The 23,567-nt window shown below is 37.1% G+C and overlaps 1 long non-coding RNA gene across 1 annotated transcript in view; it reads right to left on the minus strand.

Moving 5' to 3' along the window:
* The window catches only part of LOC147831938 (uncharacterized), a 32,832-nt gene extending 10,419 nt beyond the window's left edge, over window positions 1-22,413 (minus strand). The window contains exons 1-27 of the long non-coding RNA XR_015520378.1: window positions 20,523-22,413; window positions 18,033-18,241; window positions 17,730-17,835; window positions 17,607-17,646; window positions 17,398-17,493; window positions 14,953-16,674; window positions 14,478-14,777; window positions 14,327-14,384; window positions 14,112-14,253; window positions 13,720-14,031; window positions 13,575-13,607; window positions 13,321-13,492; window positions 13,117-13,227; window positions 12,662-12,753; window positions 12,482-12,591; window positions 12,275-12,380; window positions 12,095-12,187; window positions 10,996-11,146; window positions 10,775-10,919; window positions 10,443-10,620; window positions 8,171-8,323; window positions 4,776-4,947; window positions 4,591-4,649; window positions 4,292-4,507; window positions 1,115-1,368; window positions 799-1,029; window positions 595-698 (exon numbers count right to left, since the gene is read on the minus strand). This is a non-coding gene — a long non-coding RNA (uncharacterized LOC147831938). The remainder of the gene's footprint in view (window positions 1-594; window positions 699-798; window positions 1,030-1,114; window positions 1,369-4,291; window positions 4,508-4,590; window positions 4,650-4,775; window positions 4,948-8,170; window positions 8,324-10,442; window positions 10,621-10,774; window positions 10,920-10,995; window positions 11,147-12,094; window positions 12,188-12,274; window positions 12,381-12,481; window positions 12,592-12,661; window positions 12,754-13,116; window positions 13,228-13,320; window positions 13,493-13,574; window positions 13,608-13,719; window positions 14,032-14,111; window positions 14,254-14,326; window positions 14,385-14,477; window positions 14,778-14,952; window positions 16,675-17,397; window positions 17,494-17,606; window positions 17,647-17,729; window positions 17,836-18,032; window positions 18,242-20,522) is intronic.
* Between the last annotated feature and the right edge of the window lie 1,154 nt (window positions 22,414-23,567).

Raw genomic sequence — 23,567 nt, forward strand, 5'->3', positions numbered from 1 at the left:
TCAAATACTAGCTCTATAGTGACATTGGTGAATGAGCAACAGTTTCTGCTGTTCTGACTATCAGCTGCAGATGTGAATGAATGGTGGAAGTAGTTCCTCAATCAAAAGACTCTCTGTGTTTGATTTTCCTTTTTTATATGCACGTTAATATTATTATTATTATGTCGTTCAACTGTTGTATAAATGCAATATCACACTCTAAGCAGTGCAATATGGTTGTGTTCACAGCCAATGTACAGCTAAATTACACTGCTACTCGCATGATATTGTTCACATATGCACACTATCTTCTGTCTGCGCCTAATGGCCAAATCTCTGGTGCAATTCCCTTTGCTGTATAATACATCTATATAATAACTTTTTTATTAGGAAAAAAAAATCAGATATATTTTTTTTATTAAACCAACCATCCCAAGTCACCCCTGACACTTGCTGTCAGCTTATACAAAGCTTTTGCTAGTTAGGACATGAAGCAGCACTACAAACATCATTCTGTAAAATTGCTGGATGCGTGAAAGGTGCAGAAGGCATTTAAAAAAAAAAAAAAAACTTGTCAGCTTATGCAAAATTGCTGTAATTGGTTTAAACACTTGCCTGGCAGACATGCTGTGAGATGCAGTACCCAGAGCTCGACGGCCCAGAATACACAACCCAAAACACAGTGTGACCAGAGGCGAATCCTTTTCACTCTCAACTGGCTGCAAAGAAAGAAAATAAACAAAAAAGCACTAAATCACATATTTAATTCCCATGCAACCAAGCTAGTGTCTGTCAATAGCAAAATCATTTTTAAAATACCGTTTGTCTGCGGCTGTTGCAGTATTTGATCCACTCTAAGTACACCAGACAGAAGGAAGAGGGAGTAATGCCAGAAGCTCGGTGGTCATAGTCTTCATCTATGTTTAAGTTGAAGGTGGGATCGCTGTCCACATAGGCAGGGTTGAGGCAGGGCCGTAGCGCTTCCTGCACCGTTTCGTTGGCTAACCATTCCTCCAGTTTGGACGAGCGGCTCACATAGTAGATGATACTCTGAGGAGGACAGACTTTGATCATTACTCTGCATCTCAGACAGCAGTCCTTTCATTTAAGTTGTTTTTGTCTGAGTGAAACTGACCTTGACATAATATGTGATGAGGATCTTGCGTAGGTCAAACACTTGAAGCATGGAGGCTGCGTTGTTGTCGCTGATGCTGTAGCCCTCTAGCACATATTTGGTGGCGGCCACTTCCCAAGCCAACCAGCGCTGACCAAAGGCTGCGTTAAAGGACAGCATGTGGGGGAGATGACCTGGCTCACAACAGCAGCAGCCTTCATCTTCCTCCACCCCTTCTGTGATCGCCTCCACCTCCCTCTGCTGACAATATGTTCCTGAAAACACAGTCATTCAAAAAAAGAAAATAAAGATGAAAACGCATAGACTGCAAACTAATTACCAAAATTGTCACAAACTTTATTATTCCACAAAAGGTTTTAATAACAAAAAAAGGGTTTATAATGAATGAATGGTTTACTAAAAGGTCATTTGGTTACTGTAGTTCTACTATGGCCGTACTAAAATCACACGCAAATATGAGGGTACTTTTTTTGGTTCATGTTATAATTAGAAATCTTTATCGCCCACACATGTGGAAATTAATTTTTGTCATCACAAAAAGTTACTAAAAACATCCCCAAACATCACAAACACAAAACATAAAGCACAAACACAAAGCTTCCTACACCAGTTAACCAAAGACACAACCCTGGCTATGAAACCACAGAATAACATACAAACTACTTCATGGTCATTTGTTCAATATGGTAATAGCAGATGGTATTAAAAGACTTCTCAGAATATTTGTTTTTGCTGTGGGTACTTTGTATCGTCTACCAGAAGGAAGCGATTCAAATTCATAATAAAGAGGATGAGTGGAGTCATGAACAATCTTCGAGGCTTTCCGTCTGGTCTGGTTTATATACAGCTCCACAAGCTGCTTCTTGGGGTCCAATATGATCTTACTAGCTGTGTTAACAATCTTTGCAAGTTTATACTTCTAGCTCCAAGGTTTCTGTACCAGTAAGAAATATTATGGAAGATAATACTATTATATTTTTATCCAGCTAAATAATATCAAACATATTATACTTTAGCCTGAGTGTAAGATTCAGTGAGATAGAGTGTGTGATTCACAACAGGGCCTAACATTAACATTTAACATTTGCCAAGCACCTAACGAAAAGAAAATAAGAATATATAAATCGGTGTTACTCTTCAGTTGGCAGAGTAACCTTTTACTAATTCTAGAGATTTTGTTATTTCTAGTATAAAGATTTAAAAATGTTTTAATCAAAAAGCATTTTTAAACAAATAAATTATTGTTGTTTTCACTTGTTTAAAAAAAAAAAAAAGATGTCATGATTAATACAGTTTTTAGTTAAAACAAGCAAAATACTCGGTTTTTAATAAGATTGATTGTGTTTACCCCATGTGCCAGACCATTTTGAACTTAAAAACGATTTTTTTCTGTAAACAGCACAATTAGTTTTACAGGTCTAGAAAATGGATTTCGATTTTTAGATATTTGGACTAAAAACAAGACTAAAAGCACTGCGAAATTGACCACAGCAGTCTATTCTAGTGTTTTTATAAAGACACCTGTATGTTTAGCTTTGAATGGCTACATTCGCAGTAAATGCTGATCTACATCAATTTTATGTTTGTAAGTGCAGCAAGTTTGTTGCTTTTAACAAGCATCTGGAACGACAATATGCACTAAACATTAGCAAAATAATTGATAAAAAATAAGCTTCTCTGCATTTCTTCCAAAATATATATTTATTCATTCAATCTCCCTGGGCCTAGTCTTTGATTTATCAGAAGTTTCCACAGTGGAATGAACCACCAACTATTATAACAGCATCAGATGCCTTTCCAGCTGCAACCCAGTACTGGGAAACACCCATACACTCTCGCATTCACACACACTTATACACCACAGACAATTTAGTTTAGTCAATTCACCTATAGCACATGTCTTTGGAGTTGTGGGAGAAACCGGAGCACCCGGAGGAAACTCATGCAAACACGGGGAGAACATGCAAACAGAAATCCCAACTGACCCAGCCGGGGCTCAAACCAGTGTTTTGCAATTTTACTCAAATTTTATTTTACTTCGTAATTGACATAAAATAATATGTAGATAGATTTAAGACGCCTTATTTTTATTATTATTATTATTATTATTTAAATTAAATATAGACTTTGAGGTTTAGTCATCAAATTATCTAACATTTTGTTGACATTTTTGGAGCATGTTAAATCTCTGAAACTTGAAGAAGTTACTGTAGAATGAATGTTTGCTTATCTTGCACTTTTAGTCTGTACCTTGCAGATGAGTAGTAGTGCTGATATAGCATAAGCATACACCACTTTCTTGACATAAAACCACAAGTTTGAAGAAAGTGCCAGCCCCCAGCCTATTCAATTGAATATATTTGCTCTTTTCTCTCTCCTTTGATCTTTCCTTTTCTTTTTTCTTTTTTGTATTATTATTATTATTATTATTATATTTTAACTAATACACCATGCTGCCAACCTCAACTTTTGGTACTGACCTGTTTATATGCTTACTTTATGAAATGAATGAATATTGTTAATGCACATTATATAATGTATTGCACAACATGAGAGTTATACAGTTGCAGTTTATTTATTATTTTTTTATCAATTTTGTACTGTTAAATACTTTTATTTTCATTATCTATTTGTCCTATGATTTTCTTTTACTTCTGTCACAAAAATCTGATAAGTAAATCCATTTTAATACAAATTAAATGTATAACTAAATACAGTTACACATTATCACAGTGAATTTATATGTCTTTTATATAATTAAATAATATTAAATAGAAATAATTAACAATAACACCATAAACTGTTGTAAGATGTGTTTTGCCAATTTTATTCTGCTTGTTTAAAATAATACACATAACGCATGTAAAAAACTATTTCAGGATATTAATATAACAATATTAGAAGTTTTATTAACAAAATATAATTACCATATCAAAAATTTAGCATTTAAGAAAACTAGTGCTGTATTTTGTTTCATGCCACGTGATTCTATGCCCTGTAAAAATAATTTATGGCTGGTCAGTTTTCTCAAGTCACTGAACATTGGCAGTTGTAGTAAAACATTTATTAACTATCTAAAAAGTGTTTGTTTCTAAGCGTCTGTTCAGAATTTAAAACTAATGTATTCCTGCATTAGTCAAACTGTTGCTTCATTTTGTTTCATGCCACATGGCTCACCCCTGAACTCCAGGCCTCTGAGCTGGAAAGTGACCAGGCCGTTGCCGATCTCAATGATGTGCACAAGAGCATTGAGGTAGTCAGAGGCCAGGATGAAGCAGTCTCCAGTGCTGTAGTTTCCCCAGCGGCCCAACAGCAGGTCGCCACACAGAGAGTGCTGCAGAGAGCGTGTCAGATGCTCGTAGAAGATAGAGTTCAAGTTGTTATCGTCAGCACCTATCCAATAGAGAGATAAGAAGAGAATTAGAGGACAGCAGATAGATGAAAGCCCTGAACGAATCAGACACAATAGCACGCACCAGGGTTGCGGTCCAGCTGTGTGGCCAAACGCGTGTTGGAATGATCTACCCGTTTGGTGCTGAAAAACACAATGGTGTTAAATGGTATTTAAGACAGATCTTCAAAGATTTTCAGCTAAGACAAACTGTGAATTAGCAAAACAAAGAACGATGCTGACATCTGTGGGAGATTACTAAAGGCTTACTTGTAGTCTCTCTCCCAGAACTTCACAGGACGGGTGTAAGAAGTAACAAAAACAGCACTGCCCAGGACAGGGTTGAGGGGGGTGGAAAAGAGAGCTGAAAACACAGCTTGCACAAACAGCATGGCTGAATCTGAGAGCGAGATTGAGTTAAGGAGAGACTGTAAGTGAATAGCTGTAAAACAAAAACAAAAGTTTCCACTAGGGCTGCTCAATAAATTCGATATCGCAACGTGTGCATTCGCAATAGTCACATCACTAAATATGCAATGTTGAGTCATAATCCTAGTTGAGGAGGAGCTACAGAAAACATGTAATTTGTAGACTTACTGCTAAATTAACCATAATAGAGTGGACGTTTATCATTTGCCGGTGTTTTTAAGGCATGTGACTGAAAATTAAGAGAATTTAAAACATTTGGCCACAAGAAATTATTCTGTTTGGAGGAATAACATTTTATTAATTACTTAAGATTTATGCAAATAAATTGTATTTTTTTAGTTCAAATATCTAGATTTCAAAAATAAGAAAAGAATTTTATTACTCCATTGGCAGATAATTTTGCTTCTTTTAAGGAAAAAAAACTTAATTTAGACATACTTCTTCAGAAGGTGAAAACAAAAGAATACATTTTATTTGATTAAGAATTTTTTTTTAGATATTTGGACTAGAAAGCATTATTTTTGCATAGATATTATTCAATTTTTGTACCTGGATACTGGTTCGACGCACCAGAAAACTGTCAAATAGAGCTATTTAAACCATCTTGTGGAACTGTATTTATATCGCAATACTTATTGAACTAAAATAAAATATTGCAATATAAATTTTTTATTAAGTTTTTGCAACCCTAATTTCTACCATACTTTCTCAATTGTAATAATAGTTTATATTTTATATATAACAAGTTTTCTTAAATTGTATTTCGTTAAATCATCATCTGCACAGACGTCTAGCATATAATTATGAACATAGTTAGTGTTTTTTGTGTGCGTGTGTAAAAGTTTTTTTTTTCAGATGAGGTATTGGTGACCTTTTTAATCACATTATATTTCAGAAAATACTGTAAACAGTCAGAGAGCATTTTTTTTGTAGAATAGTAAGACAGGATTTATTTCCCACTATTCAAAAACTGCTGATTCAAGGACTTTTTAAAGCACCATTAATTTCAAATCAAGCACCATTGTAACTCACATTCCCAGCATATGTAGTGCCATGAAAGTCCTTACTACACTTAATATTTCACTCTTAAATATTTACAATAAAAATGTCAAGTGTGAGGAATCTTGAAAGTGTCATTTTCCAAAAGATTTTATCAATACATTATAACAAGCATGTGGAACTACAACATGCATAAAACAAGCAAAATTAATAATAATTTTAAAAAGATGCTTTTCTGCATTTCAAAATATATTCATTAATTTTCCTTCAGCCTAGTCTCTAATTTAATGAAACGCCAACATTTCCAGCATATGTTTTATGCAACATTCTCGCTGTGAGGCGACAGTGCTAGCTACTGAGCCACCATGCTTGCCCTCCAAAATATATATGATAGTAAAACATATTAAATTACTAGCTTAAAATCTGAAAGTCCCCCAAATAAAATTCTCATTAGCTTTGCAATTTTACTTATAACAACTTATATAAAATACCACATTGTAATACAAATTAAATGTATAACTAAATATAGTTAAATAGTATTACAGTGACTTTATTTGTTTTTTATATGTTTAAACAATATTAAACATCAATTATTATTAATAACACCACAAACTGTGGTAAGATTTTGCCAATTGATATAAATGCACAAACACTTGTAAAAAAAAAAATAAAAAATTTATGCTGATTGCTGGTTGTGAAAAATGTTTACATTAACACTTATATTATTAGTAGTTAATAAAAACACAATATAATCACCATGGGTGACGCAATGGCGCAGTAGGTAAAGCTGTCACATCACAGCAAGAAGGTCGCTGGTTCGAGCCTAAGCTGGGTCACTTGGCGTTACTGTGTGGAGTTTGCATGTTCTCCCCGTGTTCACGTGGGTTTCCTCCAGGTGCTCTGGTTTCCCCCACAGTCCAAAGACATGCGGTACAGGTGAATTGGGTAGGCTAAATGGTCCATAGTGTATGAGTGTGAATGAGTGTGTATGGATTATTCCTAGAGATGGGTTGCAGTTGGTAGAGCATTCGCTGCGTAAAACATATGCTGGATAACTTGGCGGTTCATTACGCTGTGATGGCCCAAGATTAATAAAGGGACTAAGCCGAAAAGAAAATGAATGAATGAATAACTACAGTATGGTAAATTTAGCATTTAAAAAAACAATTGCTGCCTTGTTTAATGCCATGACAATCATTTTTAACAGTCATGTTCATAGAAATTTTTTTAATAAAGTTGTTGAATTCAAAACTGGTAATATTCAAATGCGGTTTCTAAACATTTGTAAAATGTAAATTATTATTTGTCCTATATTATTATTAACTAAACTGTTTTTCAATTATCTTTACTTTTTATTTATTATTATTTTAATAATAATTTATTAAATTAGCCGTGTGTTGCGGACCTTTTGTCCAGATCAGCCTTGAAAAAGGGACTTTGATCTCAATGTTTTTTTTTTTTTTGGTTAAATAAAAGAAACAATATTAATATTATTATTATCATATTTATTTCCATAGAAGATTTTAATTTGAGATTTTTCCTTTTGTTTTTGACAGCAGCATGACAACTGTTGAAATAACACCAAAATATAATTTCATTTCAAATTAATTATAAACTTTTGAGGACCTATGTTTGTTTAAGTACTTTCCAGGCCTTGAATCCATTTGGCTGAAATTCAAGTACCCTCCATAAGGATGGAAACCATGCTAAGAGTAATAAGATCAAGCAAATTATTTATGATCGTTTTGCATTGTATAATGCAAAATCATATTTATATTAACTTCTGCTTAAACTTGAAAATTATAGCTTGCTAGAGGAAAAAGGCTTATAAAAATATGTATTAGATTTGAAATCCCCAACCACTAATGGATAGTTTGATTAAAGCACATCATTTTTTTGTTGTTAGGCTTTTTTTCCATTAGACTGAAAAAAGGCCAAAATCTCAGAATTGAGGTGTATAAAACTGTATTTCTGTCTGAAGCATATCATCACAAAAGACTGTACTATTACTATATTATTTCTGTATGTAGAAATAATATTCCCCAGAGCTAAAAAACTCTGAATATAAAAAGCAATATGAGGATGAACAAAATTCTAACTCAGTTATGGACCAAATAATTGAACCAAGTGAGAATAAACGAGCTGAGAAGGAACATGTCAATTATGACCAAGAGCAAAACCATTGGAGAAGCTGCAGCTCCCACCAGGCTTATTTTCAAAACTTCAGGTAAACTTACGAGATCAGCATTCACGTCTAGGTAAGTAATGCAGTAAAGGATACGGGGAACGGCGAATGGTTGAGCGAAGGCGTGGAAAGCAGAACCCCATGTGATTTGCCAAGGCGCAATGTAGGTCAGCACAAAACGCAGCTTATACAGCAGATCCCACAGCTGCTCACACACAGGAGAGATGACAGCAACATCAGTCTTCAGATGCTGTTTTACACGGCTACACTCCATCAGGAGCACAGGTTACACAGTAAATTCAGTATCTGTACATTACAGAAATTCTTCCTCGCTTCCTGAAGAAAACATCTAACTGATTTTGACGTCTAGAAGAAAGAAATACACCAAGATCATTTAGAATTAGCTAGTGAAGATAACGAGCATTTATAAATGGGGAAAACATTAAAAGAAATGATGGCCAGTAGGGATGCAACAGTTCTTTGTAAAAAGTTGTCCTCCCACGGTTCGTTGAGCCCTGTGATCCGCGGTTTAGAATATGCATTATTAATATTGGTTTGTTAATAAAACTGCAACAAAGCAGTTCTGCTCTTGTATGGTTCCGATTAATTTTCACGAGCGTTGAACGTGTGGAGACCTGTCCAGTGACCTTTTAGTATGTAAATCTATTGTTGACATCACGTGTCGGTGTGTGTGTGTGTGTGTGGCATTTCTGTGTGTTTCAGCATGTCAAGTGAAGGAGATACAGAGCAAATGCGCAGGTGGGGCCAAATCACAGTGCATTGCCATCAGTGTTTCAACAATCGCTCAATGTAAATTAAAACAGACACAAAAACAGAACGAATGCTGTTTTTTTGTTGTTGTTGCAAAAATAGCCTAGATCAGTGGTCACTCACAGGCTGACCAAAGTCCGTGTCTACACCCAGAAGCGTCCCATATGGACGCGGACATACAGCAGGTCTGTTACTTTAGTCCCGCTCCTGCTGAGTGTTTATCCGCACCTGATCACTCTTGCTATTCAGTCTGTTCATCCGCTGACTGCTAAGAACAGTTTTTTTCTCATGATTGACTGTTCAAAACATTATCTGAATTACACATTTATGAATCTCAATATGAAATTTCAACAATTTTCTTTTTTCAAATATAATAAACTCAGACTTAATCTGACCAAGAACCAGATAGGCTTCTCGTAAATGTCTTTGCCCTGAGAAAGATAATTTAATTATCGTACAGACAATTGTTGGTGCAGTGTGAACATTCAAAATACAATGGCCAACTTCTTTGTTGCTGTCCGTCTGTGGCATGTGAAATTGAATAAAGATTTTTTTTATATTATTTTATTTATAGATCTTAAAAAAAACAACATTGTGCTTTATTTCACAGCCATGTCAATAAAGCTCTTTGAATTTGAGAGAGAGAGAGAAGAAAAAAACTAAAGACTCCTATAGAACGAAGAATATGTAAACAGTGTGACAGAAATCAAATAGAGGATGAGACACACTTCCTTCTCTTCTGCCCCAAATACACCAAAACAAGAGAAATATTTTCCCCAAATTTGAAACATTTATGAATTCATTATTTAATTTAAATGACTCCGGAAAAAACTTTACCATGTACTCTGAGAGGATGAATTGACGTCTAAACCAGCTGCAAAATATGTATACAGCCTACACATCATAATAAATGGTTAATGTAAATTCTTGTATCTTATTTAAATAATCTAGATTTTATTGTCATCATTATTATTATTATTGTAATTGTTATAATTATCAAATGTTTTATCTGTTTTTTGTAATTTATTTCTTATTTACTGTATATTTTAATAATTTGATGATGTTAATATATTACATATCTTATACATATTTAAAATGCTTTGGCAATACTGTACTAAATGTCATGCCCATAAAGCAACTTGAATTTGAAAAAATAAAATAAAAAATTAAACTTGAGGGAGAATAAAAACATCAGTGATGCTCTTGCAAAGACACCCACGCACATCTAGATTATTATAAATGAATCATTGTAAATATCCTAATTATTATTATTTATGATTACTGTTTTATTCAAAAACATTGATTGTTAAATGAACAGTTTATTCAGATTTTGATTTTAATTGTTATTATTAATTTTTTTTTATTTTAATACAACTATTTACTGTGTTTTTTTGTTTTATAAATGCTTTGGCAATACATTTGTCATTACATTTGAGAGAGAGAGAGAGAGAGCGAGAGAGAGCGAGAGAGAGAGAGAGAGAGAGAGAATGCGACAGTGAATGTGCTACAAATGTTGAATTTGTGGCACCAGAAATGTTGACGTATACACAGACCTTGCTGAAGAGGATGGACATGCAGTAGTAGTCGACGAGGAAGGTCTGTGAAAAGTGCGGGTAGTCGAACTGAAAGAAGAGGGCGGTGAAGCACAGAGTGACGTACTGGTGGGACGGGACACAGAATGATGAACGAAGCAGCTTCATCCCAGCCACCGAGATAAACAAAGCACGGCCACTAAAAAAAACGGATAAAAGATATCATCATTATCTAAGTGTGAAAAGCTGAGATTTAAAATCCCAAACAAAAGTGCAACATCAGCTAGTGTTGAGCTTTACTCTACACTAGGGCTCAGAGAAATCTTGAGATTTCTGGATGTTCTTGTTCTTACTAGGCTCCAGGTTTGTCAGGGTTTTGGCTGACAGTATGAGCTTCAGTGGTGAGGGAATTAAGCACTACAGCCGGATAGATGAAATACTTCTCCACACACTGCAGCCAAGCGTACAGCTTCTCAAACCACATGAGCTGAGCAGCATCTGAGACACAGAAAGAGAGATCAGTCCGTCGCACTTGTTCAGACATTCATTTGTGAGTGTAGGTTTGACTGCTCACCTCGGACCTCAAACTGGCTGTATTCTCGAGAGCGCAACACAGGGTGGGCCAAGCAGAACCAAGGCAGCTGTTTGCGCAGCTGAGGCAGGAGGTAATGCGTGAAAAAACCCACCACCCCAGCCAAAATGTAAAGGACGAAACTGAGAGCAGGCTGAAATGGTGTGAAGAAACCACAGATTAAAAGAAATGAAATAATAAAAAAAACTTGTTGAAGAAAACAAATCAACCAGAATTAACACATTTGCTACAATTAACCAGATTTCCACTTCTATTCAAAAAGATAGAAATGATGTTTAATACTTAAAAAAAAAACCTGCACCTTTTTTTGAAAATAGGCTCATTCTACAAGCCACCTAAAGTGAAAGAGTAGAGTTTGACCATTTTTTAATCCACTCAGCCAATCTCTGGGTCTAGTGTGAGCACTTTTAGCTTAGCTTAGCATAAATCATTGATTTAGATTAGACCATTTGCATCTCCGTCATGACCAAATGACCAAGGAATTTAGATTTTAGAATTTAGATTTTCTTATTGAAGGCTTGACCCTATTTAAGTTAAATTATGTTCTAAGACTGACTGAAAATAAAACCAGGTCAATATGGTATGGAGGTACACTCTAACTCTGGTGTAATAATCAAGAAATTTAGCTGTCAAACCAGGTACAATATTCAGCAGCAGCAGCAGCCATTGCACTGCAACAAACTTCCTTGATTATTAAGGCAAATGAGAGTATAGTTTCTAGCCATATCAACCTCAAAACTACCATTTTTCATTTTACAGTGGTCTTACTACACAATGTAACTAAAAAAAAATCAAACTTGGGAAAACTACAAAGGAAAATCATCAAAAATCTTTGGTATTTTGAGCGAGATGCTAATGGTCTAATCCAATTCAATAATCTATGCTAAGCTCAATGTTAGACCCACAATTAGAAAAACGGTAAAATTCAATCGTTTAACTCTAGGGCACTTGTAAAATGAGCCATTTTTTAAAAAAGTGAGTCTATTAAAGGCTAGTCCTTTAAAGAGAACTAGTTCTCCAAAAACATCACACAATTAGACTATTAACAAACTCAATATCACATTTTCTGTGGTTGACTGACCTGCAGAGCAATAAAGACGGTGCTGGCACTAATGGCGAAGGTGATAATGGCCATAAGAGGACACATGACCAGATCTGAGTGAAGAGTCTCTTTCTACAGAGTCAGAGAGAAGGGAGCCATTTAAAAACCATTAGAACACCCATTTAGCAAAAGACAAATGCGGACAGAGAGTGCTTTTACCACAGAATTGCGCAATTTCTCTGGGAGAGGATCTTTAATTTCTAATGGGGGCTCTTCTGGTGTTCGGCTCTCCAGTTCTGGGAAGAACTTAGAGCGAACTAGAGACCTGAATAAAAATAAACAATCAAAAACATGTTAGACGTTAATCAAAGAGATGTTGATGTAGTAATATCATTGGCAAATGAGACTTTATGTGGTGACACTAACCAGAGGATAGTCGGGTCGCTGCTCTGCCTGCTCAGATGATAAGACAAGGCCAGAAGCAGGCCACAGAACACAGAGAACAGCACTGGGACATGTGCCTCTCCCCATGGAGCCTACACAAACATAAAATGAGTAAAGGAAGCAATGATAAACACAAAAAAAGACTAACATTATCTCACTTACATTGATGGCACCAAGGCAAAATCCATAAACCAGAGCTGCTACCAGCAAACTGCGCAACAGACTGTAGACTGAAGATAGAGGGCTTGTGGTTGCTGAAACATACAAAAATTATCATAAATGACAAGATATCATACTTATAAGTGGGAAAGTAACATCAGTAGGTCTATCAGTGCCAAGCTTTACAAGTCAAGCAGGATCCATATTGCTAGAGCAGAAGTTAACATGAACTACCGGTGAAAAAATATAGTAGTCAACATTTGAAGTGGATCAAAAGCTTGTATAAAAGTTGTGCTAGAACAAAAGTGTGTATTGAACAATACCAATATTTTTATAATAATTGTTTATTAATTACAATACATTTTGTTAATTGTCAATACATTAACATTAACTGATGGGACCTTACAGTAAAGTGTCACCACAATGCCATTAGTAATGTACAAAGGTTATTATCTCACCAGTTCCACCAAAAACGTGCATGTCCACCTGTTCCAGCAAACACATGAGGAACGTGTTGACCTGAGGTAGAAGCCCAAACAGGAAGATCATGGGAAAACAGAGGGTGAACACTGCAGAGAAAAACAAAGGAGTGATCACATTATGCAACTCAACGTAATTAACAGGTGTTGAATAGCATGTGTTTTGAGTGATAGTGAACAAACCTATAAGCATGTCTCTAGCGCAGAGCAGAAAGTGTGCAGAAAAGAAAGTGACCCCATAGAGGGTGAAAGGCCGCAAACTGTCCGAGTGGCCAATTAGGTCAAACAACCAGATCAGCACACAGCATAGACAGAAATACACCGGTCGGCTGTACACAATGATCCAGTTATGACCCTGCAAACACACATTAATTTATGAAGGATTGCTGATATGCTGGTTTTGGGCTGAGAGTCCAAGAAAACACAAATGTTCTCACATGCATTGGAGATGCTGCATCAGGCTGCACACTCTGAAATGGACAAGCAAAAATATATATAATAAGAATGATCAAGAGATGCCAACAAACAATACTAAAACAAACAGAAATGCACCATTTCAAGAATGCAAATTCTCTCACTGACCTTTAGCAAGGAGTACTGACAGCTGGCAATGACTAGGCAGAACTGAAAGACCCAGATGTCCCTAAAGAAGCCCTGGAGAAGCATCAGAAAGCCAAGGAATGCAACTAAGCTGGCCAAAACCACTGCAAATACATTCTCTCCAACACGTCGGTTCCTGTCTAGTAAGGCTAGCAATGCTAGCCTGTCATATCGAACTCTTAACCACTTTCCTGGCAGCACCCAGAAACGGTAATACTGTTTAGGCTTGGCCTTTTCCTCAATCATCAACGTGTTTTCTTGGGATTCATGAGGAGACTCGTGATCTAAGTCAAACTACAAAAAGAAAACCATTAATACAATTTACATGAAAACAGCTGAATGTGTTTGGGTGACTTTGAAGAGTTTAGTCTCACCTCTGGCATATCCAATGGCAGCCTGCGAACTTGCATACCCTGGAGGACCACTGGTCTGGGCTGCAGCATGGACAGGACTGGCGCCACCTCTTGGACATCAGTGGACGTAAAGCTGGAGGACTGTGACTGTCGCTCTCGCTCCCTGAGGAAATGAAAAGTTGTCAAACAATGGGCAAATGCTGAGTATTACTCTAAATGTACAAGTTAACACTTACTGGACCGGGTCCTCATATCCTCCACCAGCAGGCCCAAAAGTATAAGACCTCTTTACCCCTAAAATTAAATCATTTATATTAAACAAAACAACAACTAAACCAGAAATTAAATTTGCATTACAAAAAATATATAGCACAAGTGAGTAATTACCGCTCTCATCAAAAAAGTAGTGTACAGCTCCCTCTGAGGTGTCATCAAAGGTGGAAGCCTCGTGAACTCCACTGCGGGGTAGTAGAAGCAGAGAGGAGGCAGCAAAGTGCAGAGCAGAGGGGAGCGTTCGTGTGCGAGAGTGAGAGGAAGTGCGGACTCTCTGGAGGTCCTGAAGGCTAGGAGGAGAGCCCATGGCGGAAGGGGGTGGGGTGGGGTTACTACCAGCATTGTGTCGCCTTCGAATGGCCTGAGTCCTCTTTACACTGCTAACAGAGTCATGCTTGCTTCCGTCATCTGGGGCTACACAGGCAAAACAAGCAGATTGTCAAGGTTGGGAATTTTTCAGCATGAATGTTGTGGTGAATTTAGCCTGGTATGATAAAGGTCTAACAAAAAAAAAAAACATTCTACAGCAGAATCACATGAATTACACAATTACAAAAATATTGAGAATCTAAATCTGTTCACTCCTCACCTCCTCCTACTGCTCCCTCTTCCAGCAGCTCTCCTGCCCTCCAGCCTGTCTGGTTCCCAGCCCAGGAGCCACCAAGTGAGTCAAGCCTATGGTGTGCCCTGGAAAAGCCTTCTGAGTGCATTGTCCGAGCCTCCAGGTCTGATTTAGAGATGGTGAGTGGACGCGGGGCGGGAGTAGAAGAAGGGGCTAAAGGTATCATAGTAGATGCAAGAGTTCCTGTGTTGTTGGAACCTGCACCTGCACCATCCATGCTGAGCACTCTGGCATGAGTCTTGGCACTAGCTGTGCTGGCTGAGCGCTGAGCACTGCGAGCATGGGAGGGTCCTACTGTGTCAGGCTCCTCTCCTTCTCCAGGGCTTGGCAGCTGAGGGGGGCCAGGTTGAGAAGAGATGCCAGCATTGGCCAGATCGGGAGAGTAGCAGGAGGTAGAGGAGCTTGAGTCATCATCTTCATCGTCGTCTTCATCGTCAGAGCTGAAGTGACGTTGGGATCCCAGGCTAGATCCTGCACTTATGTCGCTGCCATCATCTTCGTCACTGGAGTCCTCAAACAAGCTCTCGCTGTAGGCTTTGGCACCCAGCCGACTGCGTACAGGGATGTAGTCTCTGTGTTGGCCACGGTTGTGATGCCGGCGGTAAGAGCCACAGTCAAAACTGCTACTACCAGCAGCACCACGTTTGCGGGGAGCTTTCCTGCGACCTGGTCGGTGACCTACACTGCCCCCGGCCCGTAGCAGCTTCAGATCTTTCGGTCGCACCACTTGCTGCTGCGCTTGTAGAGAGGGAGGCTCTGCTAGGAGGTAGGACGGGGCAGAGACTGGCAGAGCAGGCTCTGAGCAGACCAAGCCCAGTGCTAAACCTGATGGTACAGAGCTGGCCTGGCGTGGAGGAGGAAGAGGGGGGATAGGGATACCACTGTCAAGATCGCAGGTCTCAGAGGGCCCACTGCTAGATGGTGAAGAGTCCTGCAATGATGGCTGTGTAATATCTGTAGGCAAAGGGGGAAGATCCTCCCCCTCCACTAGAGTTCTGTCCAGGCCCTGCCCAGATGAAAGCTCTTTGGAGGGCGAGCGTAGCAGCACGCTGTCTGACAAGTCATCTGTGTCACTTCCACCCTGCAGCACATCTCCAGGCTGCTGATAGGGGCCTTTGCCCTGAGGCAAAGCTGCAGGATCAGCATTAGACACGGGTTTATGTGTTTGGCCCAGTGAGGGGCTCTCAAGCTGGGTTGAGTCTGTTTTCTCGCTCCGGTAACTACTAACCGTACTCAGAGTCTCTCTGTCTGTGGTTGCTCCACCTCCGCTAAAGCAGCTGTCAGTAGAGCCTGCAGCTAATGCCACCCCAGTGCGGCTGCCTGGGTGCTCGGCACCAGGGGCAAAAGTGACTGGATCTAGGCCTAAACCCAACAAGTTCTCACTCAGCTCCTCACTCAAGCTACTCTTGATGAGTGGGCTGAGAGGAGCATCTCCCAGGCTCTCAGATTCTGCCGAAGGTCCCAGGGGAGAGTAGCCTCCTAAACCCTCCACACCAGGGCTCTGCTGAGATAGCTGATCTGCACCCCTATTGTCCGCTAGGTCCTTCTCATCTCCATCTTCCTGGCTGGAAGGGGATGGTGGGATGGAAGGACAGTTTGTTGGGTGTAGATTACTGAAGCCTCCTGACATTACATCCCCTACACCAATTAACCCTCTGTAATCCCCAGCCAAGCAAGATGGTGCAAGAACTGCAATGACAAAAAAAGCATCCAATTACTGCTGAGCACAGTAGACTTCTAGATGTATATGCAGAACAATTGGCACTAGTTCAAATCAGTAATTTATTCAAGTCAATATTATAAATTCACTTTTAGCCTTGGGAATAAACATTCATTTTTATACTCTTTAATAAAAACTAGTTGTTTTTTATTTGATTTCAACAGACACAATTCATAAAATTTAGCTCATAGAAGTACAGTCTTACATCTCTTACAACATCTTTATCTAGTTTCAAATGACAGTTTGTTGTATTGTGACTAAACTCAGAACTGGCTGGTTTAGCTGGTTAGGCAGAAACTTGGTTCTATCCATTATCTATTGATTAAATTGAGTTGTGGACATTTAATTTAAACTGAATGTGTGTTTGTACTCAGTTTGCTATTGTAAGGATAGTTTTTTCAGTTTTGTTGAACAGGTATTTTGAACAGTTTGAGATTTTCCTTTTATGTCAAACTGGTCATGAAATGTTAAAAATGTAAAAGCATGAATCAATCGTTTCATTAAAGATTGATGTATGTATTATGAAAAAAGATAAAATGTGAATTTTCGTTTTTGTTGACCTAAAATTAGATTTTTCTGAAAAAGAACAATAACAAAAAAAAGAAAAAGAGGTTGGCCACTGTTGCACTCTGGATTGGATATCTATTCTATGAATTGCTAAAGCTGTGCAGAAGTGAAGGGATTGTCCATACTAGTGTTGTCCCGAGAGTTGTGTCGAAGGACATCTCTATGTGCAGAAGTCACAATCACATTATTACTGCCCTGCTCCTGTATGAGTTCCTTAAAATCTGTAATTTTGAAAATCATATTTATATGAGGAAAAGTACAGGAATACTAGTTCATCTTAACTGAAACTATCTGGTTCTGTCATTAAAAAGCAACAATAACCACAACAATGTACCCTTTGAACCTCCGGGATCTTCAAGCTGTGGTAAAAACTCCTGAGGAAAAGAAAAAGATAAGAGTCAGAGTAAATCCCTAAGAAATAAAGACACGTGATATTTGGCATTAAGAATCTCCTTACCGACACCTGGTTCAGTCCAAACAGTGAATGCTGCGAACTGCAACGTACAGGAGGCGTAGAGTTTACCTTTCGGAACACTGTCATTTCCACACCGACACCACTGTCCCTGTAGGCACAGGCATGCCAACATGAGTTTAAACTGACTACAGTGGAGTAACTGCTCAACACCAACAACAGCTGTTCACAACAACAAATCCCCAAAGAACATCTGAATGTCTCAAGTCTGTCACTTGCTGACTTGAGAGAGAAAAATGACAACACAAAATTTTGACAGCAGAGTGTAGTAAAGGAGATGCACAGCACCTGTGCTGGCTTCCGTCATGAGCGCCAGAGCCTTCCTCTCCTTCTTCCACTCTGTTTGGGTCTGTTGTGAACGAGGCCTGCCTCTTCTCCACAATCTCACCCAAGTCAAACATAGTGTGTAGTCGGAAGTTCACCGCTTTTATGGCCGTGAAGAAGACCGCTACCACAGCACAATACACACCAGCCACCACTAAACTGGCAGGAAGGGCCTAAAAAGAAAAGAAAAAAAAACATGGGAGAATCACATTGACGCGGCTCAAAAATTTCAACCTCAGTTTTGTTTGAGACACTGCTTGTGCAGAACATAACAGACTTGTGCAATCAATCTGATTTCAAAATGTGCTCTAGCAGTATGCAAAACACAACATCTCGAATATGACAAATTTGTTTATTGGGTTATTTATGATATCCACATATAAATATAGAAAAGCTTAAAACATAGATAAACTAACAGACATGCCTGTCTTACATCATTTTATATAAAAAATGTAGATCCAAACTGTTCTAGTGTTTTTCCTACTGACAATTTATAAAATATCATTTAGAGGACTGAAAATAGCACCATACAATTGTTCTCTTTTGACATTTAAAAATCTAACATTTGTGGCAAGCAGGAGGTTCAACTAATAGTGAAAGTACGAGTCACGAATGATGTCATAAAAGTTCATGTTTATCCACATGCTTTGCTGTGTTATCACCAACCAGTTGCCACACTTAAAAAACAATTGGAATTCAAGGAATGCCTTCCTGAAGTCTGATCTCCTTTTAATCACTGCTTCTTGTATGCGCGTTCAATAAGATTGACTGTTCTTGTAAGACACATCTACTAATATCCTGTTGTTAAACATTAACATGCATTAAAAAGGAACATCAAAATGATACATAATATCATGCAAAAAGTCTTGGGTCTTTTGATAGTCTTATTTCACAAAGACTACTTATTTGCTAAGAAAAAAAGGCGTGGAAACTTTAACAAAAAACTGCTAACAAATTTCACAGATAATTATAAATACATATCAAATAGCATTCAACTCCCTTGACATTTTTCAAGTTCATTTTTTCTCACATGTGGCTACTCATTTTTGCATTTGCAACTACTGTACAATTACAAAGTAAAATGTAAAACCATAATTTAAAATCAATGTCCTCGTTGTCACATCTCTTGAGAAATCCCTCTAATAAGATATGTTGCTCAATCAACATTTCAACACAATATTTAATATTAAAACCTTCTAATGTTATAAACATATTTATTGTCATTTTCAGGCAATTTAATTCATACATATTAAATAGAAGAAACTGACACCACACATGTAAACAGTAGTGTGAATGATTAAACACCATCTTTGATTTGCATTGTTGTCACTCATTAACAAAAACATAATCATTAGAGCAATTCCAGCATTATGGATTTGACATGATCTGTAAAAACTCAATACATAAATTCTCATAGAAATATATGTTAACATTATATTGAAACATCAGTTGCTAATTCCCAAAACAACTAACCACAGAGTAATGGTATAAAAAAAGATTTTAAATGAGGAAAATAAACATGCGTTATGGATGTGACAAAACAAATCTGCAAGATTACAGTCTACAACATACTTTGTAGAAATTCTGTGAATTAAACTGCACAACTCAAAAGAATTAATGCTAATCAAAAGGATTACAGATGGTTCTCAACTGAACAAAAACTACTGATGTTACTTTATTTTACATTTATGAGGAAAAAGCTTTGTTATGGATGTGACCGATGTAAAATCGGCACTAGCGTGACTTTGGAAATTCAAATATATTTGTTTAAAAACACTGACAAACATTTTTGAGTATTTTTACAGTACTGTAAAACACAAACCTACACACACACACACACACACACACACACACACACACACACACACACACACACACACACACACACACACACACACACACACACACACACACACACAAAAAAAAAAAAAACTTAGAAAGGGTTGTACTATTTTGGTAATTTTTTTTTGGACATTTGCATGGAATTGCTCATTAGTAAATAAAATTAGATCACACCAACATCGCTCATGTACCTTGAATTGAATTAAATTCTTTATTCTTAAATCCTAATTTGAGTAAATGGATATTTAATATGAACGCTGATTTGTAAAAAAAACTAATTGTTAATCACTTTACAAATGGTGACTTAATAAATAGAATTCAGGAATCACAGACCTGGTATATCAAAATAAAATCCACATCTCTAAAAAACATTCAATGAATAGTCAGAAAGTAGAACGTAAAACATGGAAAGTAGACCGTTTAATGGCTTTTCAGCATAGATGACAGAAAAACACACACACATACACACACACACACTTAGAAAAATGTCTACTCAGCCCTACTTTCGAGAGTAAATCTGCAGCTAGTAAGGAAGGTTACAGCTCAAGCTCCTGGATTACATCAATATTACATACATTGCATTATATATTCTTTACCTCAGGCAAAACTCACCATATACAGAAGGAAGGGGAAGGCCAAGAGGAATATCCAGAGGTAGAGATGAAAGCAGTTTGAGAAGGTACTCTGATGAGGGTCCACGTACCATCCTCCGGTCAGAGAGGCCCACACTCCCTGCCGCAATATCTGAAGAGCCTGAGAGCCCATCTTATCGCTTCTGGATGAGACAACCCAGAGTTCTCCAAGTTCCCCTGTCAAACTTTCTAGTGCGTTACTTCCATCTAGAACCTCAGGGATGGACTTTCTCACACTGGAAATAATGAAAAGACTGTCCAAAGAAAAAAAATTAGCAGAGCGCGAAACAATAGAGAATAACTTCAGGCCCTTGTTTTTTCAGTATCAACTGTTCGTTTGCATGCTGCTCCAGCAGTCCCTTGTTTGTAGTGCAGTTCATCAAGAGTTTTTGGCACAAATGTGACCCAAGGGCTACATGAAAAGAGTCATCCTGAGGAATCATCAAAACTGCTTGGTTTGGTTTCTTTACGACTTTCAAGCACTTTAAGCAAACACAATTCCATAAATAAATGAGCTGTTCTGATGACATATTTAAGATCAACAGGCTAGTCAGTATATTGTCATTGAGGCATGAAACTAAGGCATTTGTCTGATTAATGTAGCCTAATATTGGGTATCTAAAAATTAGAAGTCAGGTTTCATTTTCAACTAACTTTAGAGATATGTATAAAGTCACTGTACAACTGCACAAGCTTTTTAAACGATTATATAGGCAAAGACAGGCAGTTAGTGCGATTTAATGTCTCTATTGGCGTTCTATGTTTCTGTATTTACTGTAAATACGGTATACAGCTTCAGAGTCCTGAGAATTCAATTTCTAACTCGGTTATGAACGTATCTGTAAACCTTTCCCGTTCCCCAAATAGAGATATGTGGATATGACACGGTTTAGAGTTTTAAATCTGAACTATTTTAGCCTACTGCCATCTCGTCCGGGCCTAAACAGTCATAGTATTCTTCTAAGCTTCTCCTGTATGGCAGCAGCTAACCTCTACAGTTCGAGGAGAAAAATCACAGAACATCCTCATAAAGCAATAGCCATTTTTAAAAGAAAGAAAGCTGACAAACGTCTCAGACGGATTTGGCTTTAATCCAAAGCAATTTTAGCTAATGTAAGCATGTGTATGTGAGCTTGCTTAAAGCAGCTTTGACAATATACAGAGTCTAAATTAAGACAGTAGAGAGATAAATGTCCAGCAAATGCTTTAATAGCACAACGTTACTAGGGAGCGAATAGTTTAGAACTGTAAACAAACCGTGTTAGTAACATAAACAGCGCTAACGGTGACAGCTGAACGACTAAATTTTAGCCAGAATCAACTGTTAAAGTAATCAAAAGGGACGCGACAATTATCTTAACTCTATTGTATCAGTTTCTCGGCTTAAATTGATAAATATCTCCCCTCACGGAGCTCAGTATCACCTGACACTTACTAGCCACACCGCTAACATGCTACAAGCAGTAGTGAGAAACCTCCGACTTTGGCATAAGTGTTTTGTAGCGAAATATTCAGATGTTGGTGCACCATTTCATTCCGTCAACACTCAGTGTTTTTTCTTAGCAGGGTCTGCATGAATTCACCCAGAAACAAAAACCGGAATAGCGCAGGGCAGCAAGACTGAACGCGAGTTAACGCTAGCATCGGCTAACGGCTGCAACGAGTGCTTCCTCTTTACGACGAAAATAAAATTACGAAACAAACAGACAGAACGGAAAATATTCCTACGTGGTCTCCACAGCAGCCATTTCCCTGGTACGTCCAAGGCCGCTGTGTAAAGAAAAACCCAGAGATAAAAATCCCAGGAATTGGGCTCGCTAAGTTCCAGTGTCGAATCGCTTCATTCACACAGGTAGCAAACACCCACCTACAGGAAGAGAACTGACATCGCGATGTGATTGGTTAAGGTGGGTAACACCCAGCTTTTGAGATAGTACTAAACCTTCAACGTGATTGGCGGAAGCCGATGTCTGTCATTCAGGACACGATCATTGATTTGATTCATTACTGTACATGACAGGTTATTGACATTGATCAGGTTTCCAATCTCCCATTCAATTCTTTTATTTCACTGCAGGACAGATTTCACTTTAAACTAAAATTGTTTTTTTTTTTCTTAAGGTAAACGTGTTTGAATCATTTTTTTTTTAAATGGGACAGAAACATTCTAAAAACATTTCTAATCGATTAATATCATTATTACTAAACGCAGTATTAATTAATTAAACCCCATAATATACAGTTTGAATATTTAATTTATACCAATCTATAAAAAATAAACCCCTTTATTCATTTATATAATAAAACAATATTATATATGAGAATATATTGTCATTTTGTTATAATATTACTATAATGTATGTTTTCTATAAGAAACTTATCTACAAGAAATTTCTATAACAAATTTCTATAACGATTATATTTTTGATATAACACAATAATGATTATAAGTATTATGTTTTTTTAATATTAAAAGTATTACTATTATTATATCAAAAGTATTACTTGTTATAAACCATAATTAGTAACTATAAATTAGTAGTCATATATTATGACTTGTAATTACTAAAACATATATAGCCTAGACCAGTGGTTCTCAAACTTATTCACAAAGTACCACCTCAGAAAAAAATATCTTTCCAAGTATACCACCATAATGAATTTAAAATATTATCTTTTAATTTCTAAAGATGTTCTGCGACTAAAATATTACTATATATTATATACTATTACTTATATTACTAAATATTACTATTACTTATAAAACTGTTTTGTTCAAATGCACCAATATATATTACCTCTATTCACTGAGTAATGAACAAAAATATTAATTTTCGAAATGGGGTGTACTCATTTCTGCTGAGCAATATATACATTTTGAAAATGAATATTTTTATTCATTACTCAGTGAATATAGGTAATATATATTGGTGCATATATTCACTGAGTAATGAATAAAAATATTCATTTTCGAAATAGGGTGTACTCATTTCTGCTGAGCACTATATATATATATATATATATA

The sequence above is a fragment of the Danio rerio genome, chromosome 21, assembly GCF_052040795.2.
Source record: "Danio rerio strain M-AB ecotype USA chromosome 21, GRCz13ab, whole genome shotgun sequence".
NCBI lineage: Eukaryota > Metazoa > Chordata > Actinopteri > Cypriniformes > Danionidae > Danio > Danio rerio.